This window comes from Apteryx mantelli, chromosome 13 (genome assembly GCF_036417845.1).
Source record: "Apteryx mantelli isolate bAptMan1 chromosome 13, bAptMan1.hap1, whole genome shotgun sequence".
In the NCBI taxonomy this organism is placed as follows: Eukaryota; Metazoa; Chordata; class Aves; order Apterygiformes; family Apterygidae; genus Apteryx; species Apteryx mantelli.
The window spans coordinates 12,462,510-12,485,226 of NC_089990.1; the positions used below are offsets into that span (position 1 = coordinate 12,462,510).

General features: G+C 38.4%; 1 protein-coding gene across 4 annotated transcripts in view; it reads right to left on the reverse strand.

Annotated features, from left to right (window-relative positions):
• The window catches only part of ZNF711 (zinc finger protein 711), a 28,557-nt gene extending 23,666 nt beyond the window's left edge, over positions 1–4,891 (reverse strand). For 3 of the 4 annotated variants that reach the window (XM_067304152.1, XM_067304151.1, XM_067304149.1), the window contains exons 1-2: positions 4,780–4,891; positions 369–520 (exon numbers count right to left, since the gene is read on the reverse strand). The gene's annotated coding sequence lies outside the window, so the exon portion shown is untranslated. The remainder of the gene's footprint in view (positions 1–368; positions 521–4,779) is intronic. The other variant, XM_067304150.1, reaches the window with a different exon arrangement.
• Between the last annotated feature and the right edge of the window lie 17,826 nt (positions 4,892–22,717).

The window sequence follows — 22,717 nt, forward strand, 5'->3', positions numbered from 1 at the left end:
GGGAAGAACCATGTTGCACTGGGCTGACCCACAGAATTTGGTGTTCTGTGTACTGTATCAGGCAGCAGGCTACGTCTGCCTGTTAAAACTGAAACTCCAGATATCATTTACACCAGGCAGAAAGCCACTGAGACGAGAGGATGCCCAAAATCAATGTTGGTGCTACACGGGTTTGCCTCATTTTTATGACTGTGTTAGATGCCTTCACTTCAGCAGGCGATGCAGAATTCCTCTCTGTGCAAGCCAAGATACATGTGCCAGATGGGAACCACTTTGTCTTTGATATTTTTTTTTAAATGAAGAAACACAAAACAGAATAACAAATAATCTTAAAGAGACAAAAGATGGAAAACACAATCCATGCTTACTGCATCTTCATTATCAAGGAAGGAACTGAGCAGCGATTATTCCTTCTTTTATACTCTTGAAATCCTCAAGTGAAGGAAGCAGCAAGCAGTCCTCAATGATGCCAATTTCAAAAAAAAGGTCACCGTTCCACCCCAAGGAGGTTCCAACTTAACTGAGAATACAAAAGAATCAAAGAACTTATATCATCTAGTGTCACTGTTATCCTTTCAACACCTCCTCCAGCTATTATTTGTTCAAACCTACTTCTCTCAAATTGTCTTTAAACCTAGAATTCTAGCCCTTAGAGGAAAAAAATCTTACTTCTTACAGAACTATAAGAACCACATAATATAACTTTTGGATGATGCCATAAACAGAACAAGTATTTTCATAGGCCAACTAGTACTATAAAAGCACAAGTCAAACAGTATCAATGAAGAAAGTAGCTAAGGATTTAACTACACCAATTTCACCCACATGATCAAATTTCAATGTAGTTTTAAAAGTTACAGGTACAAGATCAAATTCTTTCATTACTCTAAGAATCACAAAGCAACTGCAGAATTTCAATGCAATACTCAATCACTCTTAAATTATTTCCACAGCCACTTGAAACTCAGGGTAGCTGATGAAGTATATACTCGCTATTACAAAGTAAGAGACAACTCTAGTCTATGCATGGCTAGTTTAAAGTAGTAAATTCTGAATTAAAGCAATACTTTACAATTCCTTGACCACGGCATTTTAGTTCATGTAATCCTTCTCTTTTAATGTAAATAATTAAAATTATGTTAAATTATATCAACTTGTGATTATAGGAATAATATTATATTCTAGAGTTTTCTTCTTTATTAATATGCAATTTCATTTATTTTCAGATTATATAATTAGGTGCCTAAATGTAAGCATATTACATATTGTGCTATGTAGAAAATTCTACACAAAGTCAGACTGTAAATTTTAATTTAAATCAAAATTTCTGCAAGGATAGCTAAGAGTCACTAAGAAGAATATTTTTGCAGTAGCTAACAAGGCTATAAAAATTACAAAAGATGTGGAACGGTACCTTCTGTGAACGTACAATTATCTTAAATTTCCACTAAAAACAGAGATGGATGATGACACACTGGCCATAAACACATTGAAGCTGTATCTCAGTCAATGCAACTAGTATTAAGCCACTACTTAAGTATACTATTATAAACTCTCAATCCAGAAAAAGGACACATTTGCTACAGCTATTAAATCACAGATTTTTTTTATATCTACTTTGGGGTCTTAGAGGGCATGCAATGACAGTGGGATATTCCCTAATTGCTAATATGGGAGCAATTAACAACAGGTAAGACCCACAACTCTATCATAATTAGGTATTTCAGCTCATAAATTTCAGTAGGGCGGATGCTTTCATTTCATGCACTACATATGCATGCAAATCTTATTATAAAGCAGCAGAAAAGGAGGTAAGTGATTAACTGTGGTTTTTTACAGTTTCTTTCCACCGCATACCACAATACACATTCATGCAATTTTGGAAGAGGTGGTCAAATCAAACTTGAAAAAAAAAAAAAGACAGTAAGAAATAAGCTGGATAGCCACAATTCTGTATGCAGTCGTAACTTGAAATTATCCAAGTCTCTCTTCAATCAAACAATTAAGACCTCAAGTTTTCCCCTCAATTCCCCTTCTCCTCTACCCCATGTATTTGAAAAAATGCTGTGAAAACGCTTTATTGGCATCAGACAATAAAGTGATTTCATTTTTAAATACATTAATATTTTAATTAATTTTTTTAAATTGTAGCACACTATCTTGCAACAGAAGGGAGTATATTACCTGCAGATCCCAAAATGTAAATTCCATGAAACCTAAACCAAGACTCCTTGAGTAGCGTCTCTAAGTTTTTAGAAGATGTATGCATTTTATTTGATACTGCTTTGCTTTTTTGAAAAACACAGTAATCTTTTCAACTAGCTTCAGAAGAAGGTTGATTTCAACCTAAACAGGACTGCAGAAATATTTCAGTTCTTTATGCCAAAGCTTTTCCTTAGATAGGGCTCAGCTGAGACCAGGCCAGAAGGTGTACAATACAAATGGGATTTATGACCTCTCTGTCTACAGGCAGGAGTGCTCTGATATATTTTTTTTTAATCAAAGATGATGCTTGGCAGTTTAGGACTACCTAAGAAAATATACATAATTTATTAATAACTACACACTCAACTGAAAAACTGGTAAGGGCCCAGCCCCTTATGAACATCACGCCATGTATATTCATTGATTTATTGGTAACTTACTCTTCCATAATAATACCATAAAATTAGCAATAACATTTTAATTTTCTTTGATGAAGCTTTCACAAAACATACTAAATCAAGAGATCTTCAGTAGAGTATTTTAAGGAGGAGGAGGAGAGAAAAAAAAAAGAATCCCTCCACAATTCAACACTTTCCAGGGAATGAAAGGTGTCTTCCTTGCACCCAAAGGTACAATGAAGCTCCCAATCCACAGACTGCCTTCCAGGCATTGTGGCCATACTTAGAATTTTAATAAAGTACAAAATATTTCCACAACATGCCGTTGAGTCAAACGTTATAACCTAAAAGTATAACTTAATAAAGCTACATAAATCAACAGTATGTATTTAATATATTTTATTATATCTATAAAAGGTGTGGCCCTGAAAATACTAATTCTCTTCACAATTTTACACACATCTTCAAACAGAGCATGTTTGCATGGTCAGCTTTGAAGTATTCCATCAAAATACAAAATTTCTTCTGAAATACTTAAGTCTTGTTTACATATAATAATGTAAAACACAACATTAACATCACAGTTTCTCTGGAGTTGCAGACGTTTTTTTAAACTGCATTTGACATTTAAATGAAAAGGACCAAGCCCAGATACATCAGTAATCATTCTTACACAACATAACAAATAAATTCAATCTGTAGATGTAGATTTTGAGAAATTCAAAACAGATGTTTTCAAATTCAGTTACCTGTTAATACTCAAGTTCAATAAGAATACAAGTTACCCTCCCCTGAACCCATTTCAAAATTTTTTTTGATTTTTAATGCAGTAAGCAATGGAAATGCAATGTGAAACACCCTGCTTAGGCAGAAACCTCACATGGAAGAAGCCAATTCAGGAAATCATGTGTAGGTTAACACATGAAAAAGATTGGGTATTAAAAATTAACATACCCATTTGGACAGTCCTACGTTACGTTCACCTATAAAACATCCGTGAAAACTTAAAGTGTAAGCTTATTTAAAATGAGAAAGACAAAAAAAACCTGCAAGACATTTTGTCTTATTGACGGAAATGGCCTTAAGGCTGTTAATAGAGCGGATGAAATTAAACGTACGCGCGGTCTCTACGACCACAGGAGTAACAAGATTTCCTCGCGCGGCAGCGCACAGGCAGAGCCGGGTGGGCGCTGCGTGACGGCACGCGGCCGCCTGCACCGCGCGCACCCCGAGTCCCAACGGCCGTAACGGCCAGGCCGGCGCTCGGCGGCGCGCCCGGCGCGGCACGCGCCGCCCGGCTCCCGGCGAGGGCGCGCGGAGCGCCGCTGCCAGCAGGCGGGAGCGCGCGGGCGGCGCTGCCAGGGCGGGCGCCGCCCGCAGTAGCGGCGGGACGGGGGAAGCCAGCGCGCGGAGGAGGGCTCTGCTCGCACAATAGCGGGGCAACGGCAGCGCCCGCAGGCAGCGGCAGGCTGCCGTCCCCCGGGCGGCGCGGATGTGCGGCTGCGGGCAGGAGGCCAGCGCTGCCGCCGTGCCATGGGGGAGGAGGGCGAGAAGGAGGAGGCAAAGAGGGAGGAGTGGGAGCGCACGACATGGAGACAAAGGAGCCCGTGATGGGCGCGGGGCTGCGGCGCGGCCGGAGAACTCCGCCCGTCCGCACGCCCGACGGGCGCGCAGGGGAAGGGGCCGCCGCTCCCCGCCGCCTCTGCTCGAAACAGCAGCCCCCGTTCCTCCGCCTCGGGCCGCCGCCTGACTCCCCTCCCCAGGCCCGCTCCTCCCCTGCGGACCCGGGCGGCCTAGGGCCCGGCCCCGGCGGCTGCGGAGCAGGAGCTGGGCGTCCCATCCCGGCCGCGGGACGGGGAGGCGGAGATAACCCCTGTCCCGGCAGCGCCACGGCCCACGGAGCTGCGGCTTCCCCGCCCCGGCGGCCGACATTTTGTTTTCCGCCATTTTCTGGCCGCCCGAAAAGGCCCCTCCGCCGCAGGGCCCGCCGGCGACGCCCGCCGGCCTCGCCCGGCGCAGCGGCGGCCAGCGGCGGGCCGGGGTCGCCCGCCGGCCGCGGGGCAGCAGCGACCGGGCCCGCCGGCGGCGGCGCCCGCAGGCCTCGGGCACGGCCTGCGGTGAGGCCTAGCTGCCTCCATTGTCCCCCTGCCCCGCCAGGCCGGCCCCCCCCGCTCACCTGTGCGGATCCCCGCGCCGAGCGGGCCGCGCCGCGGGCTCGGGCGCGGGGGGGGGTCGGGCCGCAGGACTCCGCCGCCGCCGCCGCCGCCGCCGGGGCCTTGCATTCGGGTCCGCCAGGTCCGGGGCCTGCACCAATCACAGGCTGGGCTAGGCAACGGGGCGCGAGCGCGCGCGGCCTTCTCCCCCTCCCCCTCCCGCCGCTCGTCTCGCGACCAGCCCGCCGCCGCGGCAAGACGTCAGCGCGCGGCGCGGCCTGCCCCGGCGCCCGAGCAGGCGCAGCGCCGCCGCGAAGCCGCTGCCCTCAGCCTGCCCTCACCGCGCCGCGCCGCGGCGGGAGGGGCGGCGGGCGCCGCCGGGCTTGCCGGGGGATCGGGACCGAAGCCGAGCGGGACTCACGCGGCTGCTGCTGCGAGTCGCCGTGAGAGGTGCCCGGCGGCGGGCTGGCCGGGCGCGGGCTCGCGGCTGCTGCCGGAGCCCGCTCCAAGCCCGGCGCGGTTCGGCGCGAGGCACCTGCGGCGGGCACGCTTCAGACAAACACGTGCTGCGAATGGCCCACTAGCGGCAAAACGGTCATCTCAAACAAAGCCCTTTATCACGAAACAGCTAAGAGCACACTGCATCCGCAGCTGCCGTTTTAACCTCCACGCGGACCTAAACTGCATCAAGATCACCACAGGTCCAGAAGCCCAAAGCATCCCAGTCACTCCCCAGCATGTTTTCCACAGATGCCCTGTAGTGCACTCACCACAACAGCAAAGGGGAGGAATATGGCGGAACCACTAATTTAGAACAAATCATGCATTTTTGAATTTTGCTCCTCTGAAATGCTTTTGCATAACCTGCATGCGTGTAATTACCACTGAGATACTGATGCAATTAATTAGGTGTGAGATGCAGACATGCTTTTTGAATTTCACTTCATTATTTACATTTTAAATGCTCTGAAGTACTAAAAATATGACCATTAGCTACTGTGCATCATTTTCTCACTGGAAAATAACATTAACAAAACCAGCACCTCCCTAATTCAGAGAAGAGTGTAAAGATAAATAATCTAAAGCAAGACACTCAGGTACCACAGTAAGAGAGACCATACAAGTGAAATAAAATATCAAACACTGTACTTTTTGAAAAAATTAAAGGAACAGTAGTTGCTTATTCCTACAACAGAAATATGATGTTTTGGTCAGTAATAAGCATTATGAAAAAGAACTAACTGCACAGTGTAACAAGTCTCACAGCCACTGCTTTGCAAACTAATGGAACTTCAAAACTAAGCATGTAAGCATGTACTAAACACGTAAGCAAGTACTACAATTATTAATGATTAGAATATATTCTTTATGCTTATAGTAGGTATTCTATTTCTTCCGATACTGGGATATTTTGATAGGGATATTTCTTTTGATAAAAAATGCACTATGACTCCTCCTCTGCTTACTTTTCACTATTTGTAGAAAAGCATTGTAACAAAAAGTGACATCTAAGAATTATATTTTGTGTATGTGTGTTTCTGCACATGCATAAGACAATACATTTTGGAAATTGCCTGCTGAAAACAAGCTCAGGTCCAGCCTTATCTCTGACTCAGTCTTCAAGTAGCTCTAAATATACATATAGATTTCAGATGAAAGAGTGCAAAATTCAGCTTTCAAAAGAGAATGTACTGGAAACCCTGAACTCTGATGCAGCAGTCACTGTCCTCTCATCCACCCTTAATTTCCTTGGAAAGATAAAGGTATCTCAGCCAGGCAGCTGTGATTGTCTTTACATCAATGTACATCAATGATTGTCTTGCCATCAATGACATGGGTTTTGGTAGTTAGTACAAGTACCAAGTTTTGGTACATTCTTGCCAGTATTATTAGTTTTAAGAATAAAATTAAGAAAACCTTAACCCTGATATTAAATTGCAGGAAACTGCTGGCATAAAGTACAGTAGTAACTGCTAACAACATGGCTTATGCGCTGTCTTGGGTACGCCTATGTGAATATCAGCATCTCTACCTGAGCAGTTCTCTTAATAAAATATTGGTAAAACTACCAAAAAAAAAAAAAAAAAATCTGTAGCCTCTTGGAGAATTAAGACAGATCCTTTTGGAAGTGTAGGTCCTAAGTATTTACAATTTAATAACTTACTATTAACAACTAAATTGATGAAATCTACTGATAATTGACATAGTCATTACCTGCATACATAATGTACAGCAGAAACCTCAAACTTTGGCTCTTTATGTAATATTAAAAATAATAAAAATATGATTTTTAAAATTTAAAATTACATAATATCATGTCGTTCAAAACTTATGTCTTATACCTAGAAAGTACATGTTTAACTAGATTCAGGAACACTGGGAAATATTTTCTTTTGCTTTGCATAGTCATAGTGTGCAGTTTTACATCGATGTAATTACATGAACCCAATTATTTGGGTTCAACCCATGTAGGTATTCCCAGCTGGAGCAAAACTAAATGTGTTCCTATGGTACCCACAGGATCATGCTAGTGCAAATATACCTCTATAACCACATTAGCAAAATTGTTCCAACACCTAAAATGGAGTACACTTGAAAGTGTAAACTTGCAAAACCCTATGACTTGAATAGAAGCCCATAAGGTCTGTTGTCTGATTTAACTAAACATGTTGTAACCGTTTTTTTCTAAACCTCCTTTAAGCTAAGAGAATTTTAGTATACACACACGTGTTCAGTTTAGAAAATGACTTAGATCAGTGCACAAACTTGATTAGATCTTAGTACTGTAATGTTTGAATTTCCAGCACTGTTAGCTAAACATAAGCAATTGTTCTCTTCATCTGATTGAAATATAGGTAAATCATAGAAATATTTCTATGGATCCTTGTTTTGTAAAATTTTGCCTTTAAAGGTACACTTCAAGCAAATTTTGTTGATGGATAGTATGATTCATTTGCCTAAATGTCTAATGCCATTGCAGAAGCCCTAAGATGTCCAATACAGACACAGCAGACATGATAAAGGACCTAACAGGAGACTTGCCTTCTTCTGGGATGGCAGCAGGGAGTCAGATGGAAGGGCACAGAATGTCAAAAATGGCACAAAACACCTATAAAACCTGTAAGTAAATTTCATTTTGCACTACACAACTACAATTCATAGTTAAATACAGACTTGCAAGTTTTTTTCTTTTAGAATTCTTACTAGATTCTTACTTTTGGACTTTTATCTCATTAGCATAACACTTGGAGACCTCTCCTACATTTGAAGGTCCTCTCCCCCCCCCCCACCTCCTGCTCCTTTTAAGTTGTAGGCAATAGCATAGTGGGGTAAAGCTACTGACCATAACATATCACTTGTAAATGTATTCACCATTGTAAATATAGTATTAAGAATGTTCTAGCCAGTTCTTGCAGCTCAAGTAATAGGTAGACATTCTAATGAGAAAATGATTTCAAACTGATCAACACAAATAAGGCATGAGAGGAAAAACACCTGAAAAGGTATTCACAAAACTGAATACCTGGGGAAGTGAGCAAGAATCTTGCAAGGTGATACATTCAGAAAAGCAGAACTACAGTGAGATTAATGATCCCTTTCTTCAACAAAATCCCATCTGTGCTGGATTCTGTCTTCTGGAGTAGCATCAAGGGAAATTTCAAAAACAAAATGAGCATAAAACAGCAACAAGCAACAACAAGGCTATTGCCAACAGCGTGACACAACATTCAACATCAGACACAACATGCAAATTTGCAGAGTGAGGCAGCGATTACAAGGAAAATCAATCCAAAACATTGATCAGAAGAAAGGAGAAAAAAAAAAAGACAGACACTAAGATCACAGGAATCCAGATATCAAAAATCACAGTGCTGAATCACCAAGAATACACAAAAACTGAAACACCCGTGAATATATGCCAGAATGCTTGAAGTGAAATCCTCCTAAGTTTAGATAATCAAGATGGTATCATCATGGCTGGGTACTGATATATCATATCCTTTTTTTTCCAATGGAATCTAATGATGAACAATAAAGAAGTATGTTCTCCAAAAAATGACACTTTTGTCATCAACAGTAGGAAGACATTCTATGTGACCTATTACTTCAGACAAACATAAATACTCAGGTATTAGAACAAGGCCATCAAAACCATCTGCCAAGAATTTACTTACTTTAATAACATTTATACTTGATGGGGAAGTAGCCCTTCGTAACCACACCAACTAGCAAAAGACCAGCATTGCTTCTTATCCTTCAACTCAGAACACAAAGGTTTCAAAGAATTACAGAGTTTCTCTGGTCTCCCGATAAAAAAGCAAATAACCAAAGCATGATGCTTGGCAGATAGCATCTTCAAAGAGGTATTATTATTATTGTTGTTAAAAGTGACATCCGAGTTTTTCAAGCAGCTTCTTCACAGTTCTCTTTCACATACACTGCCTGATGTCAATATTCATGATCTGACAGTGAGTGGTAAAATGTATCAGAAGCAGCGCCTGTCCATGTAGCTGATGTCCTGCAACTCTTGATCTGCCTGAGACTCAGCAGGAGACAGCAAAAGCCTGATGAGGAAAGCTTCATTCTGTGCGAAACCTTATTCACTTTAAATTAAGCAGCATGAGTGCATACCTTCCAGATAGCTCTCTCCTTGCCAGCACCATGTATATTTGAGAGAATTGACACGTCTTTCTCCCGTTATTCATCTCCTTTTCAGAGGAGCAGTGGGATATCAAACTGATCATGATCACTTACAGGTTGGTGGACAGAGCTAGAGGCCAACAACCACCAGAGTTTGTTAAATCATGGCACTACTGGAAGAAGTGAGAGAAAAAGAAGCAATTCAGACATAAGACATATATTGGGATCTGACTTTCTGGGGTCCTAATAATTTAAACCGATAGCCTAGAATCTAAACAGATGCAGTAACAACACCATTTCTGTATGCTTTTGAAGATAATATAGAGAGAACCATTTTCACTTCTTTTATTTCTAACAGAAATTGAAGAGTAATAGTAGGTTGTTTTCATTAAACATGTCCATAGAAAGGACAGTTGGCAAGACATGTAAAAGCAATGGTATTCTTCCATGCTTCATCCTTTTGTGATGCCAGAACGGGATGCTTCTTCAAGCTGGCCATGCAGATGTTATTATTATGAACATTTTGTCTTTTTTGTGCTTTAATCAGCAACAAAATTGTTAATGCTGACATGTAAAGGCATTGTTCCAGGCTGTTTGCAGTCTCAGAAAGCATTGTAACACAGGTTCACAAGCAGTCCACGCTCAGACAATCTTTGGATTCCTTTTAAAGAATGTGGTGCATGAGATTTCAGCTATCCATGAAAAATTCCTCTACTACCATTAGACAATTTAATTTAACAGTTGGCAAATCTGCCCTCAATATGTGTTAGGTCCAGATTTAAATGTCCACTGATCTCTTCCAGGAAAAGAAACAGAAACAGTGAAACTGACCCACTTTGGATAGTTGTTACACTGGGGGAGACACTAGAAAAAGCAATTGGGGCTGGAGATTTAGAGAATACTAGCTAGGATGGCACATTAATTAGAGTCAAGAAAAGCTACCAACTTCAGAGCCACCCTTCCTTCTTCCCAAGCAGGAAATTGTACCTATTCAACTAACTCTTGCAAGGAACAGGAAATAAAATGAGGGGTCTGAATAGTTTTCTGGCTTCTCTACTAAAATACTTGCATAGCAAAGCCAATGTACTCCAGGCAATAACTGAAAGTTGTGCAGAGCACGGAGAGCGTCAGGATGCAGATAAGGCATAGAGCTGTTAAAAGAGTGTTGTGATTTATAGAAAAGAAACACCAATATTTTCACCTTTCTAAAACCTTAACATTTTGTTTTCATTTGTTTTATAGTTTCACGTATTATCTAAAGCTAAGGAAGGGAATAATTTATTATTAATATTAAAATATGCTTGAGACTTTTTGGAAAGATCAGAAAGATATCCAGGACTTTAATATCTTATTTATTTATTAGTTAACTGTAAGGTAGCTGATTTTCCACAGTTTATTTTAATTATTTATAAAACAGGTTACAATGAAAGCCACTGTATTTCAAAAGGCAAAACATTTGAGCTGTTAGGATCAAAGTGATAACTATTTAAGGAAGACACAAAGTGAAAAAGAAGCAAGGGAAAATGGAATGTGCTCATAGGCTCAGGTGGCTACAGTCAATACTTTAGTATTTGACTGCATCTTGGAATGCTGGAAAGCCAAGTGCCTTGGTTACATTTGTGCAATGCTACCAGAGTCAGTGAGACTAAGCGGCAATGCCTGAGAACAGAACCATCCCTTCTACCTAATTCTGTAGGTCATCCGTGTACGCAAGAATACAGATTTTACTACACAGTTCAAAATTGTATCTGATTTGTGGTTTTCATTCCTTAAATATTGGCTCTTCAAGGGAAAAAACAAACAAAAGTCAGAGTCAGGAAACAGCAGACTCTGCATGCTATGCTGTCCTGAAGAACCTTTGTAATTTTCAACAGAGAAATTCATGGCCTAGTAAAAGCATTACATGAGGAACCAGAAGAATGCACAGAGAGGGAGAACATGACACAGAGTGGAGCAAACATTACAAATAAAAGGATGGGCCAAATAGACACTGAGAAGCGAAAACTATCTGGCAGAAGCTGTCTTTGAACAACACTTCTTGTGAAACAAGAAAAAATGCCTCCCCTCCCCGCTTTCCATTTAATGAGGATTTAAACCTTCCCTTTGCTGGGAAGCAACAAAGGAAGAATGATGATTACCATGCATGTTTGTCATTTCTCATACTGAGTTTTGAGAAGACTTTTTCCTTTCTCATGAGTTTTCCCAAGGAAAAGCTTTTTGTGATAGGTATTTCTTGTCATTCAGGCAAAGGACAACACTTATAATCACAAAAGAACCCAGAAGTCCTGATAGATTTTAAGAATTTAAGCACTACTTAGAAGCAGCTATATGAACTAAATGTAAAATCAAGTATTCAAAAAAAGTTAAATTGTCATCAATTACACTGTAAATAAATCGGATATTTTCATAAACATCATGTTTTGTTTTATAATTATTTTCTAAATCTTTTCTTTGCAAGAATTTCTTAGAATTTCTAGTAGTTATATCTATTTCCTGAGTGTCCTAGCCCATAAGGTCTTACTGATCTCTCATCATTTGGACCATCCCTTGGTCGTGCAGCATTGTGAGACATTTCAGATCTAGGATACATTGCTACATCGTATTTCTGCAAAGAGATTAGAATTAAATTGTTAGCATTTGACATACACTTCTTCATATGCTTGCTATTAAAACAATTATCTAATCAAATTATGTTTATAGATTTGAGTATTAGTTTCTGAATTTATGTGCTAATGAATGGGTACTCAGCAATATCTGTGGAAGATTATTTTCATGCCAATAACTGAGTATCTTAGACTTTGTGTGCAAAAACTGAAACAGGTATTGAAACATGTAAAAACGTTTCAGCAGGGCCTTTTAGCAGCTGCAGCAGCAGCTTCAGAACATTTTGTTGCTATTAAAGTAATTTTTTAAGAACTGAGGGGGCTTCCGTGGCATTTCAGGAGAGCCAAAGGAATCACAGGGCTAACATGAAGGACAAAACATGGCCAGATATGGCCACTTACATTTCTTTTGACCTTCTGCAGATCCTTTTTAAGTAATCCACTGACCACAAGTCTACAGATTCCACATGGAAAACCACTACTCTAGAAGGAGAATCTTGTATTTTCTTTCCTTCATCATTTTTCCATTGAGTTAATAGCAAGCAATTAGGAATGCATGCGCGCACACACACACACTTAAAAGTTGGAATACTCACAAAATTTTTGTGCTAATGAAATTATTTTTGTAGCTATTAAGTGACATTTATAGAAAAAAAAGAATACCTTAGATATCCAAGATAGGTAAATTAAGTTGCAGGCTCGGATATAATGTATGCCTGGCAATAAATTTACTTGTACAGTAAAATACACAGATAATATTTTCAGCTTAAGGTCAGTCAAAGGTCATTTCAGCTCAATTTTATTTAATTAATTTTCGCTTACTCCAAAGGCCCATCTTTTTTAAACATTCTTCTGCAGTTCAAACACGAGTCCTTCTGAACTGAGTGTTCTTTTCATAAAATGTTAAAATTTTTCTTTTTATGGTTAACTTTTCCTTCACCAATCTTGTCTTTTTTAAACTCCATTATGAAGAGAAATGACTATTTTTTACTAACAATTTATACCAAATATTGGTAACTTCCATATAGAAATAACCCAAAAGGCTCATTTACATAAGCAAATTGTAATCACAAACTACTGAAATATCACGCTGTGATCCAGAAAGAGGTTGCTAATGCATTTTGCAATTTTGATGAGGCTGATTTTTTAGGCACGGAAAGAACTTACAGTAAATAAATCCTTGTCTACCAATCTTTCAATTATTAGGGGGAAAAAAAAAGAGAAGTCTCATAGAACACTTAGTTGTATAAATGATTTCATAAGTTACGGGATAAATAATTTAATTTATCCATACATCATACTATTTGTACATGAAACATGACATCATACTATTTGTACATGAAACATATGACAGCAACTTTCCATGAAGCTTTAACTATTTGAATTATTGGGTTTGGGAGGAAGGGGAACCCCAGACTCTCAAAGGAAAAGTGCAAAGTACTAATAGTACTGTTAACTGTCATATTTTTGACATATCAGTGCATATTTAGTTATATCATTAATCAGTACAGAATTTGGGAAACTATTATAATTTTAAACAAGTTTACATTGTTAGTAAATGTAACAAGACAGTTGTTGCAAAAGAGTTTTTTATATTACCATTACAGGAGTTTTCAACATGGCTGGAAACTAATGGCTTGATTTATTGCATTATTCCAATAAATTCACAAAACTTATGCTGTCACAAAAAAGGCGTAGCATTGGAGAAACTGACACAGAACTTTTAAGTGTTTAGTTTTCATGTCAACCAAATTCCCTTCACTGTACAGTGAGTTAGAACACAGAATGCCAGTAATTCCTCTGCTATAGCTGCAGGGATATTCCTACATTGACTCCAGTGTCTATTCTCACTGAAAGGGCTGTCTTGGGCAACCATCCCTCAGCTCAGTGAAAACCTGTTTTTATGAGTAGTCACATCAAGGTGTAAATGACTCAGAAAATGATTAAATCATTGCAAAAATTATCCAGTCTAGCATAGAATTAGTAGATATATAATATCCTTGAGGAAAATACCTGTATAGTAAAAGGTATTTGTAGGCCTTTTATTAGGTCACATCTTTATTTAGTGACACAAATACTACCAATTTGAATGATGATAACTTGTTCTCAGTATAAAGACACAAGATGATATAACATATACTCATACATATATTATTTATACATACCGGATACCGTCTCTCCTCTGCATAATCTGCATAAGGCAAATTATTGTTTGGATAGGCAAATCTATCATAGTCCCTTACTGGATCTGGTCTCCTCACTGGGGTGGGACTATGCAAAAGTAAATAAATAAATAAATAAATATATGAACAAGAACATATTACAAATTTAATTCAGTATTTGTTTAAAATGAAATATAAAAATAATAATGCTCACAGAGTTACTGCATGCATGACATTGAGGCAATCACATTAAGACATCTACATGTCCTGTCTCGTATAAGTTCATTTTACCCTCAGACCCTCATCCTGCAAATACAGATAAGTGAATTTAGAGATGCAAGACATTCTCTTTGAGCATGTTTTTTACAATATGGATTGTATCTAGCTCCATGTTTTTAGTGCATTCTGTTATGACATAGCACCAATCCCAATTTGGTTTTATGTCACTGAACAGTGCTGTAATATATAATTTTCAAATTTGGGTCCTTTTGCAAAGTAACACAATAGTAAATAGAATTCTACAATGACAATTCTTGTTAAATATTTTGTAATAGTAGAATATCCATTACACCAGATGCAGGAATACTAGGGCAAAAATGCTAATAACTCTTCCTTGTTTTCTGCCCATTTGCACTGAACGTCAGCTAAAATTACTAAATTGTATCTTACTTGGTAGTCTCTGCTATTCATTTGTGCTTTTCAGCTTTTCAAGTCATATTTCTCATGACAAAATCTTCCCTGAAAATGAACACCTTTGGGGAGTAATTTGAATTAAAGTATCAGTAATATTATAAAGATTTATAGGATACATTTTCCCAGAATATAAAAGCTACACACAATTTCTTCTGCAAGTAAACAGAAATACAAAGTTTCTGATATAAACAGAAACTCTAAGTGGCACTGTAGTTAATCACATAAACCATCTTTGAATGGCTAAAACTCTTTACACATAAAATGCATATATTTCAAATCTGGGTTGTATGGTTTTAGGGTATTCATTGCCTTTATTTATGTAAACTCTATTAGAGCTGCGGGGTTCTATGGTTATTTTGATGACATATTAAATACCTGATATAGCTTCAACATTTTCAATGTTTGTATATTAAAAAAATAAAACCTTCTCAATAGACCAAAGTATCAGAAAGCTCTACTCCTTCTCTGTAGGAGAATTTGGAAGCTTGACACTTTATGAGGAAAATACTCTGCTATCATTTAGTTCCTTCACGGTAAATACATTCTCTGCAAAAGTTGCAGGTAAGGACTGCAACAGTTGGTAGGTGTTAGTGAGAAGGATTAAAGTGAAAAAGCACAACTGATGAAACTCTGATTCCTCTTTTGCCTACCATTTCCTACAAAATGGTCATAATGAATACATTTGTAATTTTTAGAGGAAAACCATACATGTTCTTTTACAAGCCTATGAATAAATCAGTATTTTAGGATTTAGCTTCAGAAACAAGAGAAATATATCCTAACTTTTTATTTTTAGTGATACATGGGGAAAACAGAATTTAAGTCAGCATACTTCAGAAATATTATATAAAACCTAGGTAACATGAAGTCTTATGCAGCAAGCTGATAGATTTAGTCCTGTGTACTAGTTCACATTACTAATGATGCACAAAATAGTCCTAGAATTCTTACAGCAACACTGTTTGAATTGAATATATTAGAATATATATAAGAAAAAATTCAGAAAAACAATCTCTGTCAAGGACTCAAACTGTAAAATAACCTATATGAGCAATGTAGTCAAAAGCTTAGCCATTGTTGTCATGACACTGGCAGAACTACACAGCAATTCCAGTCTCCAAACCAAAGATCACGTATAAAGTGTAAATGAGCAAATAAGACAGAACAGCAGCATACCTGTAATCTTCTAACTGACTTGGGGTTGAGTGCCGATCAAAATCTTGTCTTGTCAGTTGAACTTTTGGCATTCTCGTATTTTGTCCAACCCAGACATCCTATATGTAGGGGATAAGATGGTTTCACAGAGCAAAATGACAAGTTACAGAAGTAGCTTATCAGGTACAGTATATTAGCAGTTGTCTTTGATGTAAAAAATTGTATAAACCCAGTTGTTTACCAGTTACAAAATACTGCCTTGGTCTACTTTTTATTGACATGTTCTAATATGTATAAATGCAATTTATCTAAAAGACTCAGAGGAAGAAAGGCCTTTACATACTTGAGTAACATGAAAAACATACCGCTAAGGCATAATAGGGAAACAGTCCAAAGGTTAGTCTCTGCGCATTTAAGTAAACTAGGTATTAAGGGTCTTATCAAAGCCTGCAAGTTTTGCTGATTCTGTCAATTAAACATTCCAAAATGATGTTGCTCCACAGTGGGTTTACCCTGATTTATTCAAAATTGAGTCCAAAATTAAACTAAATACAGTGATTGATAATTAAAATCAATTTAATACTGCTAAAGACTGGCTTCTGTCTTCCCAAATGTATTGCTAGAGGAAGAAGGAAAACATCATGAAGAATCAAAATAAATATTCTATATTGTTTATAAAACTATTAATGATGTTTGTTTTCTAAATATATCTTTGCTTATGTAAAAATATAATGACCTGAAGTAATTTTCAAAACAAGGTAACCTCAGGAGAGGAGCAACATTCAGCATAGTTCATCTGCAAGAGCTGCAGCTATCAGAGGCAAATTTCAGCTTCCTCTTGCCTCGCTCACAGCTTTGGTGACAGTTTCCCAGACCACAGAGCAATGTACGCACTAGTCTGCCTTGTCGTCATGAAAGCAAAAGCTTGGACAATAAACAACAGAGTTTTTACAAGCTTATGTTTCCTTGTCTAGCATATCTACCCAGGAGATGAGGCAAGCAGACATATTCCATGGACTACCTTTGGGCTACAAGTTGCCATCTGAAATATGAGAAAGTAGGAAGTACTGCAGCCCTTACCTGAAGTCATTCTTTATACTTTACAATTTCTTACATGAACACAGCATTTGGCCTAACACAGGATTTGGCCTAATTCAAACCTTGAAAATGATAGCATCATATATATCAAATTCAGAATTATTTATATATTAAATTAAACAGCACCATCTCCTGGTGAAAGTAAGTTCATGCCTCATTTATTTTTCATAGCATTTCCAAGATGGTAATATTTTACAACTTATTTAACAGCAAAGAATATATCAGATTAGATTATTTTCTTTTTTTTTCCTGCAGACAGCATACATTGTCTTCTTCTCAGAGAGTATACACTCCTTTATACATGATCACTTAAAAGTACAGCTCCATAAAAATGAGTGAGGGAACAAACACATATAAAATATATTCCTGTTCATCTCTCTCTGTATTTCATATTTCCTGTTCTCTTTTTGAAATTTATTTAGCCATCTTTTCTTTTTGATACTCACTAATACAAGTGATGATCTCTACTACAAAGAACATCTCGCCTAACATAGATGATTGGCAGGTCGTTACCTTAGTCAAAACGGCAGTGCTCTGGCACTTTGGGGATCAAAGTTCAAATCCCAGCTCAGTCACAGATTACCTTTGTAATCTTGTAAATGACTCAATCTACCCTATCTCACAGGAACCTTGTAAAGGTCCCAGTAAAATACTCCGTTACAAAGGTGATGCAGGTAATTCCACTTCAGATTTGATTTAGGGCCTTCTTCCTTTACAGAAAAAAAAAATAAACCAGGAAATGGTTAAATATTCTAGCCCCAATACCTATTTCATTTGTAGGCAGGGAATTTTAAATACATATGGCCAGAACTGTGCCGAAAATGCTTATACATTAAGTAGTTATGCACTATCATTCAAAAGACAGTGCAGCTGAGAAAAGACAAACATTACATTTGCTATATTTGGCCATATCCTCCTGATTATCTGAGCTGATCCCCCAACCTCCAAAAATGTCATTGGAAGGCATCACTCACAACATGAAAAGGAAAGAAGGGTCACATTATTGCAATTAAGCCCTCCCATGAATTTTTATTCAGTTAAAAGTGGATTGAAATATATTTGAAACAAATACTTCTAATTCACATAAAGTTTTAATCTTAGATTCTGGGCTCACAGAACTGTGTGGTGTTCATTCATAGAGGGTCAGATCCTCAGCTAGTAACAAGTGGTTTGTCTTCATCGATTTGTGCAATTATGCTGCTCTGCACCAGTTGATGACCCCATACATCTTCATTCCAGAAATAAGCCTGATCTGTTGTCTCTGAAGTAGACTACATAGATCAGATCTTTACTAGGTCTCTTTACCTGTACTCTTACAAGCATCTTGTACTTGCAAAATCTACTTTTGCACATAAGAATATAGGAAGAGACTCACTGATTCAGGTCATCTAACATATTGAGAATGGCCAGTTGTGGAAGCATAAGAAGATAATAAGAAAACAGGGTAAACATCTGAAGTATTACTGATACATTGACATAACTTCCAGCCAGCTGCATCTAAGGCATTGATTGAGCTGGAGTGGAGTCTGTGGCTACGTTTGCGATAGCAAATAAAGTGGACCAGTACAAGTGGGAACCCACACTGACTTTATACACTCCAGAAGGGTTTGCTTTGGATTAGTCTAGTTTGACCTGGGCACTGAATGTTCATTAGAGGTTAAAGCATGTCTTCTACTTTGTTTAATCAGAAGGGAATCAGTTTGTGCAACCCCAGGCTGCTCTGAGATGTGAACCACAGCACAGTAAGCTGGGACAATTAGGAAATTATCTACCTGAAAGCACACACCCAATCTGAATACCCTTCAGAATATATGTCTAATTTTTTAAACCAATTTATACCATGACAACATCCTGCTGGATTCCGTACTTTACAAAAAAGTACTTCTGTTTAAAACTCTTGCCTGATTTCATTTGACATTGCCCAGTTCCTGCATTAAAAAGAGGGAAGAGTCATTTCTTATACAGTCTGTCCTCATACAGAAGTCAATACTGATGCCTCTGAACCTCGGGATGTACTACATCCCCCGTTGAGAGGGGGGCTCAAAATTACATGCAGTAGTCAAAATGTGGGCATAACTAAGATTTGTACACTGGCATAATAATGTTCCTTGTATCATTTTTTTCTTCTTAAAATCCCTAGCAGCTCCTGTCGTTTTGATTACATGTGAGCAGCAAAACAAACATCTTCAGAAAACTCTACACAAGATACCTCTTCTGAGCTCTAATTTCTCATTTAGAGATAATTATCACATTGCAAAATTAAAGCTGTTTTCTTATGTGCATTACTTTGCATTTATTGAGAATAATTTAATTTGTCATTTTCTTGTCCAGTCAGTTATTATTGGGAACTCCTTCTGTATTTCTTCATAGTAAGGCTTATTTTTAAACTATCCTGAGTACTGTGGTATCATCAACAAAATGTGCCACCTTACTAGCAACCCTTTTTACCGGATCATTCATGAACACAACCCAAATCACTATTGATAGACCTCATTTAAGAAAAAAAGCTTAAAGCAGAACAGCCAGTCTTTCTTCTGGTGGGGTATAACTAGTTAACAGTCAAATGAAACTGTGGGTGTGGCTCTTCAGCAGCTTATACTGGTTAAAGTCTGGACAGCCCCAAACTCTTCTCCTATGGCTACATTCCCCTGCCTCTTTCCTTGCCCTGGCACTAGTACTGGTCTTACCACAACATGACCTAGTTCATGGAGCTGATCTGGCTGGAATGAGCACCAGTCAGCTAGAAGAGCACAGTGAGGACACGAGTGAAGAGGCTAGAACATGTGGCCTGATCTCATACACAAATTACCTTTCTTCTTAATGATGATCTTGTAACTGGCCTAGTAGGTAACGTTTATTAGGATATCTTTTTTAAACAATCCTTAGTTCTTTGTTTTTTCCTATGCAAACTAGATTCACTTGATCCTTGACAAAGAATTTCACCTTCTCACATGCACCGAGATGATCTTGGAAACCAAGTACTGAGTAAATAAAACAAAGATTTTAAACTCAGATTATCTTTAGTTTACTAGCCGACAATTCTGTGCTATTTGTATACCATTTTGTTGAGTCACAAAATCATGTCTGACTTCCAGTGGAATTAGTAGCATGCGAGGTGCACCACGTAACGACATCTCTTCTCTTACCCTTGGCAGCTGCTGAGAAGCATGTCCTAAGTTATCAGCCAGTTCAGCAGTATATGCAGGATTATGCTGTGACTCATGGTGTGGAAGACTTCTCCGTTTCCTGGTGGAGGGAAAAACTCAATGTGAATTTTCTGCTTTAGCAATAGTTTTGAGGGTCCTCATGAATCTTTTTGTGCTGCAGATTTGTTCAACAGCCATATCACAAGTTTAAATGTACTGTGACAATGAGTATGTGAGAGCTACACATTTTTGCAGTTCTTCCATGATAGAGGAAGCACCAATAGTACACACTAACAGGGCTCAATGAAAGAAGAAATCCCCCCACATTCTCTACATACTTGGGACAGACATCAGTGAAAAAAAAACAAAGCACTGAAAGCAAACAGCAGCTCAAACTGCCAGTGCCTAGTATCACAGAATGGGAGAAATAGTGCTTAATCTGCAGGACTCTTGGTCAGTGTTTATTGGTCTTATTCCAGTTTTTTTAACTTGTAGAAATACAGCCAACACTTAATAGCAAATAAATCAGTGAGACAGATTTGGTAGCCTTCAGTTAAAGCAGTAAGCCAGTTAAAGGACATATTCATTTTTAAAGCTTGCCTGGTTAGTCCTAAAGAAGAGAAACAATGACCTATTTTGTGTGAAGTTCTGCATGCAATGATAAAGAACTGAATAACTGTAAACTGCTTTGATAAGATGTCCTGATTTATCTCTAAACTGTGTAAAGAATATTTTGGCAGAGCATGCTATATGGGAAGCTTGTTGATTTAAATGTCCTGAGGTTAAAAATTCATCAGAATACCAGACTTCTTTTGCTTTACTTCCATTTTGATTATAAAAAATACTTCTAACTGTGTCCAGAATAACTTACCTGGATTTTCTACCTTTACAGTAGTACACACACTGAAATATTACACCAACTATGAAAGACAGTGCCACTGCAGGAAGAACAGCTACTAAAATCAAATCCAGTGTGTTCCAAAGTTGGTTGCATTTGGGACCCATGTACCAATATTCCCTCCAGCCCACTCTGAAGTAATTACATCTGTGAATAAAAACATTAATTTTTAGCAAGATTATCATAATTTAAAAATAAGTAATACAAAAAATGAAAATATTTTGCTCTATAATTATTTATTGAATACTAGAGGGGTCAAGAGATTAAATATTTTCATTATCTATCTGAAAATATTATTTAACTGAGATACACATCTTATTCTAGATTTGGTGCATATGCACTCTGCCATGTCACTTGCCATGAACCAAGAACTATGTGTCTAAGTTAGCATAGCAGTGAGTCCAAGATAATAAACGGTACTGAAAACAGGGTATATTATCCTAATCACTGTATGATTCAGGTCAAAGATTTTTGGCCAGCTGTAAGTATGACAAAACTTGCGTAATTCCCAAATAGCCTATGAAGATATAATTGAAATATCACACTGTTATCTATCACTATGATATTGATGCACCTCCAACAAAAAAGCAGTAACACAACCCGTAGTGGATTCACAGAATATGTCTCCTCTGCTTTTAAGAGTAAAAATGATAATGGGATGAAAATGTTGCTTTTCTTTAAAACTGAATCACTTTCTTTAATTCAGGGCTTTTTTTTCCCTCCCAAAGCACCACTGGCATTGCTAATAGAAAGGATATCACTAGAATGGAATGTCCCTAGCCACTGTTATGATGGAAAGGTTCTTTTGAAGAGCATTTTGAGTCATTTGCTGATGCAAACACTATGGATTTGGGTAACCTTTTCTGGAAGTTTGAATTGGATCCCCAGTAGTGAAAATACTTGTCTTACTTTATGTGCAGTATTTATATTGAGATGGACATATATTTTCCATCATATGTATAGTTTCAGGAATGTAGCATTCTATTAGTCTGGAATTGCACTGAGCTAACATTTAGACAGCTTGATATCGGCATACTCATTTACCTGATCTGGTATATTGGCTACAACTGTGGCTCAGCTGTGTTTGCATGAACAACAGAATGCTGTAACTGGGTCATAGAGAAATTATTTCCCTGAATCATTCCGGTAATCAGACGAACTTCTGCACTGGTATTTTCTTGCTGACTTCCTGCTACAACAAGTCTAAGGGTCTAACTCTATGTAAAAAAATATATACTAGATAAGGGAACAACATTTTCCACTCAAATGACAAGATATTTTTTAAAGAAAATAAGCAATACATAATGGATAACAGGGAGTTTATGTATCTGAATGATTTTTAAACTCTAAAGAAATTTGGATCAAATTGGAAAAAAAGCAACTTGACATTACAAGGCTTATTTCAGTTTATAAGTAAAATATCTGAGACAACATCGAGCATGTCAAAACTGAGGATTATAATAATTACATGTAATCTAAACTATGAATTTGATGACCTACATACATTCTAAAAAGGAAAATGCTCACTCAGATCCTTAATCTGATGTTTGGTAGCAGATTTATGA